This window comes from Bidens hawaiensis, unplaced genomic scaffold, assembly GCF_021521415.1.
Source record: "Bidens hawaiensis isolate Kalapana, Puna unplaced genomic scaffold, B.hawaiensis_p1.1 tig00042300_1, whole genome shotgun sequence".
NCBI classification, from domain to species: domain Eukaryota; kingdom Viridiplantae; phylum Streptophyta; class Magnoliopsida; order Asterales; family Asteraceae; genus Bidens; species Bidens hawaiensis.
The window spans coordinates 36,230-46,237 of NW_027497490.1; the positions used below are offsets into that span (position 1 = coordinate 36,230).

Below are 10,008 nucleotides of genomic sequence, written 5' to 3' on the forward strand. Positions count from 1 at the left end.
CAATTCAATCTCTCAAGTAATTGCAAAACAATTCAACAATTAAGCAAGAAACTAAAAGTGTATGAACAATGAAAAATATGTAAGGATATGAGATATTCCGGGGCTGCTCTCGGCTGTAATAAACAGTGGTGAATGATCCCGAGGCTTGGTTCTTGTGTCTTCTCCCTTCCCTAGCCGACAAAACTCCAAGAACCCTAGCCGAAAAAAGATTTTCTTCCCTTACTCTTGCTGCTGCCTGCGATCGCAGCTACTGCTGTGTTTCTAGGGTTTTTTTTTTCTTTTTTATGTTATGTTATAATATGAGGCTTGGGCTTTTCCATGATGTAACGGACCGGGCCTTGAGTTTTTACTTGAAAACGTATGCGTAAAAGGCTCGTAAACTACTCTAAAAGCTCGGTTTCTCTCTTCCTTTCACCCAAAACCTACAATATGAATAAAATTATGTAAAACCTATCTAAAACGAGTTAAAACATATAAAATATAATATAATACGTAGATAAAACGTGCGGAAAATATGAGTGTTTTACAACACATCAGTATATGACACCCGCTGCACCAACAATTTTACCTGTTGCTTCTCCACTTCTTCAACCAGATGATGATCAGTAAAGACTGATGCAAGCTGTTTTGAAAGATCTTGGACATGTCGACATCGCTGCTGCTGCACCCATACTGTACGTACAACCAATGGCTAACCCACAAGCCCAGGTTGGTAATGAGCAGCCGTCTGCCGACACCACTGAAATGCAAGCTGTTGATGACATGACTGATTCAGATTCTGACTCATACATGTCAGCAGACAACAACCAAAATGTTCAAGTCGATCAAGCAGATCTACCCCCTGTAGAACCAAGTGTGGTGGAATCTGTCCCCACACCTCCCTCAGAAGAAGACAATCAAGGTCCTACAATGGAGGTTGATGCATCATGTGTGCTGGTTGAACCCTGTCCGAATGAAAATTCTGATAACACCAACACAACTTATGTTCCAGCTGTTTCCGTTCCATTCTACGACAACCTATGGGAAGGTTCCATCGCTCAGGAACATTTGGTTGATCAAGAAGAAGGTGAAAGTGATCCCCAACCAAATGCTACTGTCGATGTAACCACTGCCTTCCATCCCATAAAGAGCCTGACCATCCAACTTGAGGCCACACCAGTCGGGCATGTCGACAAAATTCCACAGCTGCCAATTCATCGTCGACATCCAACTGAGAACATCATCGGAGATCCATCCGCTAGCATCCAAACACGCAGTACTTCCGGTAACATTAACAGATGTCTTTTTGCTTGTTTTATTCCTCATGTAGAACCCAAGGACTACAAGGTCGCACTGAAAGACAACTCCTGGGTAGAGGCAATGCAAGAAGAGCTGTTATAGTTTAAGAAGCTGAATGTTTGGAGGCTAGTAAAGAAACCAGAAAATAAAAGACCGATTGGAACTAAATGGGTGTTCCAAAATAAAAAGGATGACAAGGGGGTGATCATCAGAAATAAAGCCTGGCTTGTTGTACAAGGTTTTTGGCAACGTGAAGGTCTTGATTACGATGAAGTCTATGCACCGTGGCCAGATTATAAGCAATTTGTATCTTTCTGGCATACGCCTCGTACATGAACTTCAAAGTGTATCAAATAGACGTGAAGACTTCTTTCTTATACAGGAAAGTAAAAGAAGAGATCTATGTCAGTCAACCTCCAGGTTTTGTGGATCCAACTCATCCCGATCATGTTTACCGCCTTGACAAAGCACTATATGGTCTTCACCAAGCACCTCGTGCATGGTATGCCACACTGGCTGATCATTTGGTGATAAACGGTTATAAGAGAGGAATCATCGATCAAACTCTCTTTGTCAAGAAGGTCAACAGTGATTTAATTATGGTTCAAGTTTATGTCTACGACATCATCTTCGGGTCCACAAATGAGGATCTGTGCAAGGAGTTCTCTAAGGTTATGCAACAGCGATTTGAGATGAGTTCCTTAGGGGAGATGACTTTCTTCCCGGGCTTACAAGTTGAGCAAAAAAAGGACGGGACTTTGATTCACCAAGAAAAGTACATTCAAGACATTGTTCAGAAATTTGGTTTTAAGGACTCATCATCTTTCATGACACCAATCGCTACGCGACCTGTTCTAGCTTCTGATCCATTGGGAAAACCAGTCGATCAACACCTTTACAGGTCAATGATTGGTTCTCTGATGTATCTCACTGCAAGCAGACTGGACATCATGTTCCCTGTTTGTCAGTGTGCCAGATATCAGTCTGACCCGAGAGAATCCCACATGACGGCTGTCAAGCGTATCTTCAGATACTTGAAGGGTAGACCACGATTGGGTCTTTGGTATCCAAAAGAATCTCCCTTGGAACTTCATGCTTACACCGACAGTGATTATGGGGGATGCAACTTGGACAGAAAGTCTACATCTGGTGGATGTCAATTCCTGGGAGATCGGTTGATCTCATGGCAGTGCAAGAAACAAGTCACAGTGTCCACCTCCACAGCAGAAGCCGAGTACATTGTTGCATCCAGCTGCTGCTCTCAAGTGATATGGATCCAGCATCAGCTGCTGGATTACGATTTGAATTTCTATGGATCCACGATCAAATGTGATAATGAGGTGGCCGTTGCTATTGTTAAAAACCCGGTCCAGCACTCAAAGACTAAGCACATTGACATCCGGATACATTTAATTCGTGATTGTTATGATCGTAAGCTTGTCGACATAAAACGGGTCCATACTGATTTTAACTTTGCAGATCTCTTTACAAAATCTTTCAGTCGTGCCCGATTTTTGTTTCTCGTTGAGTCATTGGGCATGATCTCTTTTGAGTAAATCTTATTTTTTTTAGTTTTTAAAACTGTAAATATTTTTCAAATATGTCACACTTTTAGAGGGAGAAAATGAGTTAACTTTAACTCACCAAAAAGATTTTAATTTTTACATATAATATTAATTTCTTTCTTACTCCTATTTAAGAAAAACTTAAGAAAATTCAAAAAGTGGTGTCCCGCTTAGAGGGAGCTCCTTCATAGAGGGAGTCGGTTATTTTAAAATTTTTAATTAAGAATTAGATTCGACCCTTTGGAAAATGATAGTACATTGGTTTGTAATAATTCTAGCGCGTTAAAAGAGTAGAACAAAAGGCTACAAGATCATTCATAGATGTGTAGGTAGGCTTGACAAACAAGTAAGTGTCGGGTGATATAAACTTAAACTAATGCCCTTGCCAGTGGCTATACGTTTAAGAAGCGGTTGCATGATTCCGTGAAGTCATATTCATGAAGGCAAAAATGTAACTATACATGTCATACCCAAGCCTCTCTTTACCTAATCACAGTAGTCTTATGAAATTCAGTGTCAATTTTAATTTTCATTGAGTCAAGAAAAGAGTCAAGTAAAAAGTCAAGAAAAGCAAGAAAAACAAAAGAAAAGAAATCAGAAAAGGAGTCAGTCCTAGGAATTTTAACTTCTGCTTTATTTCTTCATTTATTTTTGACTCAAGCCTGGACTTTCTACGTTTGTAGTCATACAAGATCTGATTGTTAAGGCCCTGAGTCTTCTGCGTTGTTTGATTTTCTTTCTTTTGTTCAAGCCTTGGACTTTCTCTGCGCGATAATATGGTATTATCCGACCTGATTGTTATGGCCTGAACTTCTGCTTTATTTTAATCTTTCTAGATCAAGTCAAGTGTGCAAAGCACAAAGTGTTATGTGTACAGAGTACAATAAGTCAAGTTTGTTAATAAGAATACTGTGATCAACTAAGAAAGGTTTAAGTCAAGTTGAGGTGATATGTTAACACAAAGTAGGCCCGAGATATGATGGAATCAGCAACATGTCTGATTAAGTGGGGACCACATAAGCATAGTGCCTAATTGTACTTTAAACGTATCACTTTTGGCATCAAAACACTTGTCAAGTTAAAATGGAGGACAATATCTGTAACATCCCGAAATTTCCAAAGTAATATTAATTATATTACTTAATAATAGAGGGAAAGTTTACTCGAGTTATCGGGAAATAAATAAATAGAGTAGGAGTTGGTATGGGTCGGGCTAGTGTTGGGTAATGGATATGGGTTATGGACTTAGGTTGTGAAAGAAGGAAGGAGAGTCCATGGGCTTAAGCCCATGATCCCTAAATATAAATGCCATTAATCACCATTTAATCCTCATTCTCACATATTCCATACACCACCAAAACACACAACACCATCTTATAACCCGAACCAAGATCCGAAGGCGAAAACCCGAGCTTGTTGGTGCTGGAACGTCGTGACGAACCAAAACAACATCAAGGCTTAACCGTGTTTGTAGTTCGACTCGTTCAAGGTACGTTTATAGTTAGAAATCGTTCGTATAGGTTCGGTTTGATTTGAGAAATGACAGATCTGAGTTTGTATGGTAAAAACGAATCCAACAAAGCTAAACTTACTGTAAATGGTTAAGATTTGATGGGATAATCGATTGATAAAAGAACCCGTAATCTAGATACCTAAATCGCACCCCTTAAACATCGAATGTTAGGCCGAATTGATGGTTGGGGTTTGTAGGCGCTGGTCAGACGATTCCGTGGATACCTAAATCGAGTTATTTGGTTATGAAACGAAGATGATTAAGGACGAACAGTAGCTGCAGCCGACAACTTCGCCTGCAAGCTAAGTTCGCCTGATGAACTTCGCCTGCAAAGCTAAGTTCGCCTGATGACAACTTCGCCTAAAAGCTAAGTTCGCCTGATGGCAACTTCGCCTAAAAGCTAAGTTCGCCTGATGACAACTTCGCCTAAAAGCTAAGTTCGCCTGATGACAACTTCGCCTAAAAGCTAAGTTCGCCTGATGACAACTTCGCCTAAAGCTAAGTTCGCCTGATGACAACTTCGCCTAAAAGCTAAGTTCGCCTAAGGTTTAACTTCGCCTAGAGTCAAGTTCGATTAGAAAATAAATTAAAAACCTAATGAAAAATGTGTTAAGACAGTTAATGGAAATAAAATTTTTCCAAGCTGACCTGGCAGCTCGACCCCAGCCAGGGGCTCTGCCCCTTGATCATTTATACATACAGGTTTTTGGGGATTAATATCTTGTAAATTTCATGTTAAAGATCGAGTAATTTTATTTCATTTGAGTTATTTTGGTTCTTTTACTTCAGAATAGAATATGCTTCAAGTATAATACTTTTTCCTCTAGGTGATAATAATTTAGTCTAAATTCTATTGAAGTAGGCATAGTTTTATATTATACTCCACAAATTACAATTGTAATTTTTTACAAAAAGAATCTAAATTCTTTTTTAGAATGCTTATACCAATTTTATACGGCTATATGGATTCAAACCAAATAGTCGTCTGTCAAGGAAAGGGACCGGTATAAATGTGAAGTTCCTCAAACCTTCACAAAATTAAGTAGGGTGTTTATAAAATATACTGAATATTATTGTAAAAATCAATAAAATGTAAGCGTTACACAAAAGAGGCTAATTATAGTGTAAGACGTACCACTCCAAGCAAGGGTGTAGCACCACCCGTGAGGGTGTCCTGATGTTGAGGATAGAGGGGGGGTGACGGACTTTTGAGGATGCATGAACGCCCGTGAAGAATTGTGAGAGGGAAAGGGGCATCCATCCCCTAGTTGAGGCGGAGATGATCTAATACGCACAAATAATTATCTTAAACAAATTATTGATACTAGATTATAATGGTAATCATTTAAAATAAACATTAAGAGGCCTCAAATATTTTAAATACATTTTTGAGAGGCTTGTGAAGTTATTTTGTTTATCGTACGATTTGAAAATGAACATATCCTAAATCGAGACCACACATGTATTGACCAATTTCGAATGGTCTTATTCTCGTTTCAATATTCCAAATTTCTAGATCCGTATCCGGTCACTCTAGTACCACCCCTCAAAAACACTCCTAATTTTGATCATGTGTTGTTTATATTTGATGTACTTCAGCACCCACTCATTAAACAAAATATTAAGCCAGACATTAATTATTATTTAGAAAATACCAAATGATGCTCTTTTCCAAGTGGTGCATCAAAGATACATTACAATTTTCACAGCATATAAACTGACATCAGGATTTAATTAGCATATAATACTACTACTACATGTTGAGGAACAAGTAGCAGCTGTACCTCACATGCACAAGCCAGTCCATTATTTCTTGTCATCACCGAAGAGATAACCCAGGAAGAGTTGCCACCAGGAGCAGCATGGACCTTGGTTGATGGTCGGTCCTGACACAAATCACGCACACATAAACGGTCATGCTATAGTTACACCGCCCCAGTCTGATTTAATTAACACCATCAAACGATCGTCCACAAAACACTCAGAGTGTCGTTAACAAAAAAGTCGAACCTTGAAAATTATTGAGTCGTTTGAACAATGACGGCCAAACAAACTTCGAAAATTATTAGTTAGAACGGCCATTTTGTCAATATCAAGACGACTAATCTGAACATAGACAGTCAAACTTTGAAAAAAAAAAGTTTTGTCAAAACTGACCTCTATCTGAACGATCGTTTGAAATGGTGTGCGACTAGATGTGACGGTGTGTGTAAATCATCCGATAACTAATATTATTTGTAGATGTTAAAACTGAAAGCAAGGTATCATACAGTTATGAAATTGCCACAGTTCTGGCCATCTGCCCTGTGGTAATTGTTTGTTGAGCTGTCAGTAGCCAGTTTAGGATCTTGGTTGATAATACTATAAGATTCAGCAGCCTACTGTGAAGAATCGTCGGTCTCAGTGGTGGTGTTATCATCCGAGGGTTCTGAATTGTCAGGTGATGGCTCAGTGGTTGCCGCATCTTCGCTCGGGTTCTCTGGAGGCGGTTGAGTGTTGCCACCCTCTTCACTACCGAACAAGTATCCTAAGGAACTCTGTCCTCCACCACAACTTACACCTCGGCCCATTTTCTGTTATTTTTCGTGTCGTTTTCAAATTGTATGAATACAAAATACCTATGCAGCCGATATCACCGATATATCACTGATATATCGGTTATCAGTCCCTTGGTAAAATATCAGTTAAAATATCGGTCAGAATATCGGTACCGATAATATCGGACTGATATGATATTTGACCGATATACCACCGATATTCACGATATCAGTGTTTTAAGTCATAATTGGTTCCTACTTGTTGTGATTGTTAGTGTTTTGCAAGTTGCAAAAGGTTAATTTGTTAATGGTAGGAAAGTTTACTGAATTATTATTTATTAGTGTTAAATTGCTATATATATAAACTTTACATGATACTAAAAATTACCGATATCTCACCGCAATAACCAGTATCTCAGATATCGTTGACCAATTACCGATATTTTTCCACAGTAACGGCTTAGCAAAATACATGATGTTATTGATCCTAAACGCATATAATGCATTTAATCAATCGAGTTTGCTTTTAATAAGTTTTTACTTGATTAATGATTGAACAGATCTACAAACAACTAAATTGCAAACAGATCTAAGATACTCGTATGATAATTTGCAGATCTAAAATGTGGAATGATGAAGATTGAAGAGAAACGTAACGAACCTTATGATGTTGTGAAGAATGAAATGAGGGAAACGTGAGAATGCAGAAAGATGAAAGTAAATGTAAATGAATGAATTAAATGAGAGGAATATTGTTTGACGCTCAATTTACATGCGGTTGAATGGAATAGTAGTGAATATCAATGCCCTCACATTAACTGTCAATTTGAATTTTAATTCTAACGGTCTCGTATAATCCACTTATGTGTTGACACATGGACAGATGGAGTTATGTTATATTGTTACGAAAGGAAAATAGAATAAAAAGAATTGAAGTTGTGAATATGGGTGTCGGTGACTTGGTGTGAACAGAGGAGGAATAATATAAGCTTTGTATATGTTGCCTCTGTCATTGGGTTTGTGGGTTTCATTGCTGGGCCTTCGAGTTCTAGGCCACAGGCCCACAGCCCATTAGCTTAAGTCCTTGTTTAACCAAGTCCACACAAAATATGGGTCATTACCCATATTTTCCCTCATTCGTCACGTCAGCTTTTCTTACATCATTCAACCTCACCATTCAACCTGGGGTATGGGTTATTCTCCTCGTTTTCCATTATTCTCCACCATTCCATAATTTAATATTGTAAAGAATTAAAAAGGAAAAACAAACAAGACAAAAAAATACATGTGATTGGCTCATTTTCCCCTCTCCCTGAGCGGTGTTCCACTTAGACCAGTGAGTGACCCAGTGGTCAAGTAGGACCATTTGACCCTCCTCACTGAAGCATGCCCTCCGGCCTTTCACTAGAATATGGAATAAGTCAATTGGACAATAGGTTGGTTAGATCAATTGAGTTTCATTTCTAAACTAATTGGTCACATATTTTGTTATCATCAATTAATTATTATAAATACAACTAGGTGATTTGGACTCACGTTATCAACAAAAATGTGTTTGTAATCATGCTTCGAGACTTGATCTTGATCAACCTTTCATTAATGTTGTTTCATGTGAAAGTAAAAACATCATATTGACAATGCTACATGAGATTACATGTTATAAAATATGAGTTATTAAACCCAATCCCCAAACCTCAACACAAAACTTTTTCAGTCCTACCCAGCATTCAACTCGAGTCTCAACATATAGCCGTGTAGTCATGTACAACTGCGAGTATACCATTTCGCATGCATTTAACTAAAAAGCCTAACGTCTGTCCATATCAAGGATCATCATTCATAAACTCAGCATATAGCCGTGTACAACTATGAGTATACCATTTCGCATGTACTTAACTAAAAAACCTAATGCCCGTCCATATCAAGGACCATCTGTGTTACGCTTCCAAACTATTCCGGACCATAGGTGCAATTTTTCAAAGTTAAGGACCATACTAGCAATATGAGTATACACAAGGATCATACAAGTAATTAACTATAAAAAGAAAAGTACTATTATAACCTAGAGAGATGAATCAGTTGCTTGTTGCTTTTGGTATTCTGGCCACTTTATTCACCAACTATTTCATGTAAAAATTTAGAGATTCCACAAGAATAAGTAAAATATTAAAAACAAGAGAGATATAAACTATGGCTAGTGGTTTAGTCGGATTGTCTTAACTTCTCTCTAGTATTATATAGACTACCAATAAATTCTCTAATTATTGTATGTTAGGCTCACTAACTTTTTCTCTAACACTGGTAGGGATTGCCAACAACATAAAGCCATAAAGGCTTGAACAGGCCTTTGGACATGTTTGTCCTTTTAAAGGTATAAATGTCAAGTCTAACTGGGGCATGCTTTCATAGACTTATTTGAACTTCAAAAGTCAGTCAAATTAACGAATTAGTAAAAAGGGGTAAAAGATGAGGTGTCTGTCTAATTGAGGCAATAATGCGTTGTTGGTTGAATGTAGGGGCATGACTCACCATCAGACAAGGTGACTCCTACTTTTACATGTTTTTATGTAGTGTATGATAGTATCTTAAATTTTAAACCATATAGAACTACACTTACAACGGTACTTGGTGAGTAAATTAAATTTCTGAAACTTCGGCACAAAAAATTAAACTGTAAATTTTCATACAATACTTTAATCATGAAAATGCGCTATTTAAACAAACGAGTTAATTATGCAATTTTTTATTTATATAAGTGCTCCGATTGTAAGAGAAATGTTTTATACTCACGCTGGCTAGTATATTGGATGTTATACAACATTATACCTTGTTGGATCCATCGTTATTGTAATGCTTAAAAGAGCGATGTGGTCTCATTAATGAAGCACGCCTATACATTAAGAAAGAATGCTTAATATTTCTTAAAATCATTGTTAATGATAATAACATCAACCAGTCATTCGACAAATGGGATTTATCTTTATTATAATTTAAGAAATAAATTTGAACAAAACACATGTATACCTCTGCAACTACAAACATTTAAAACTGAGGAGACTTCAAGAAATGATTTATACACCACATTTATTACAACCACAGTTGATCTGAGGGTAAA

The 10,008-nt window shown here is 37.6% G+C and overlaps 1 pseudogene across 1 annotated transcript; it reads right to left on the reverse strand.

Moving 5' to 3' along the window:
• Nucleotides 1-5,965: 5,965 nt before the first annotated feature.
• LOC143593541 (protein SPIRAL1-like 2) lies at nt 5,966-6,953 on the reverse strand (annotated as a pseudogene). The gene is made up of 2 exons (XR_013146123.1): nt 6,627-6,953; nt 5,966-6,242 (listed from the first exon to the last, which is right to left on the reverse strand). The product of XR_013146123.1 is annotated as a protein SPIRAL1-like 2 (transcript).
• Between the last annotated feature and the right edge of the window lie 3,055 nt (nt 6,954-10,008).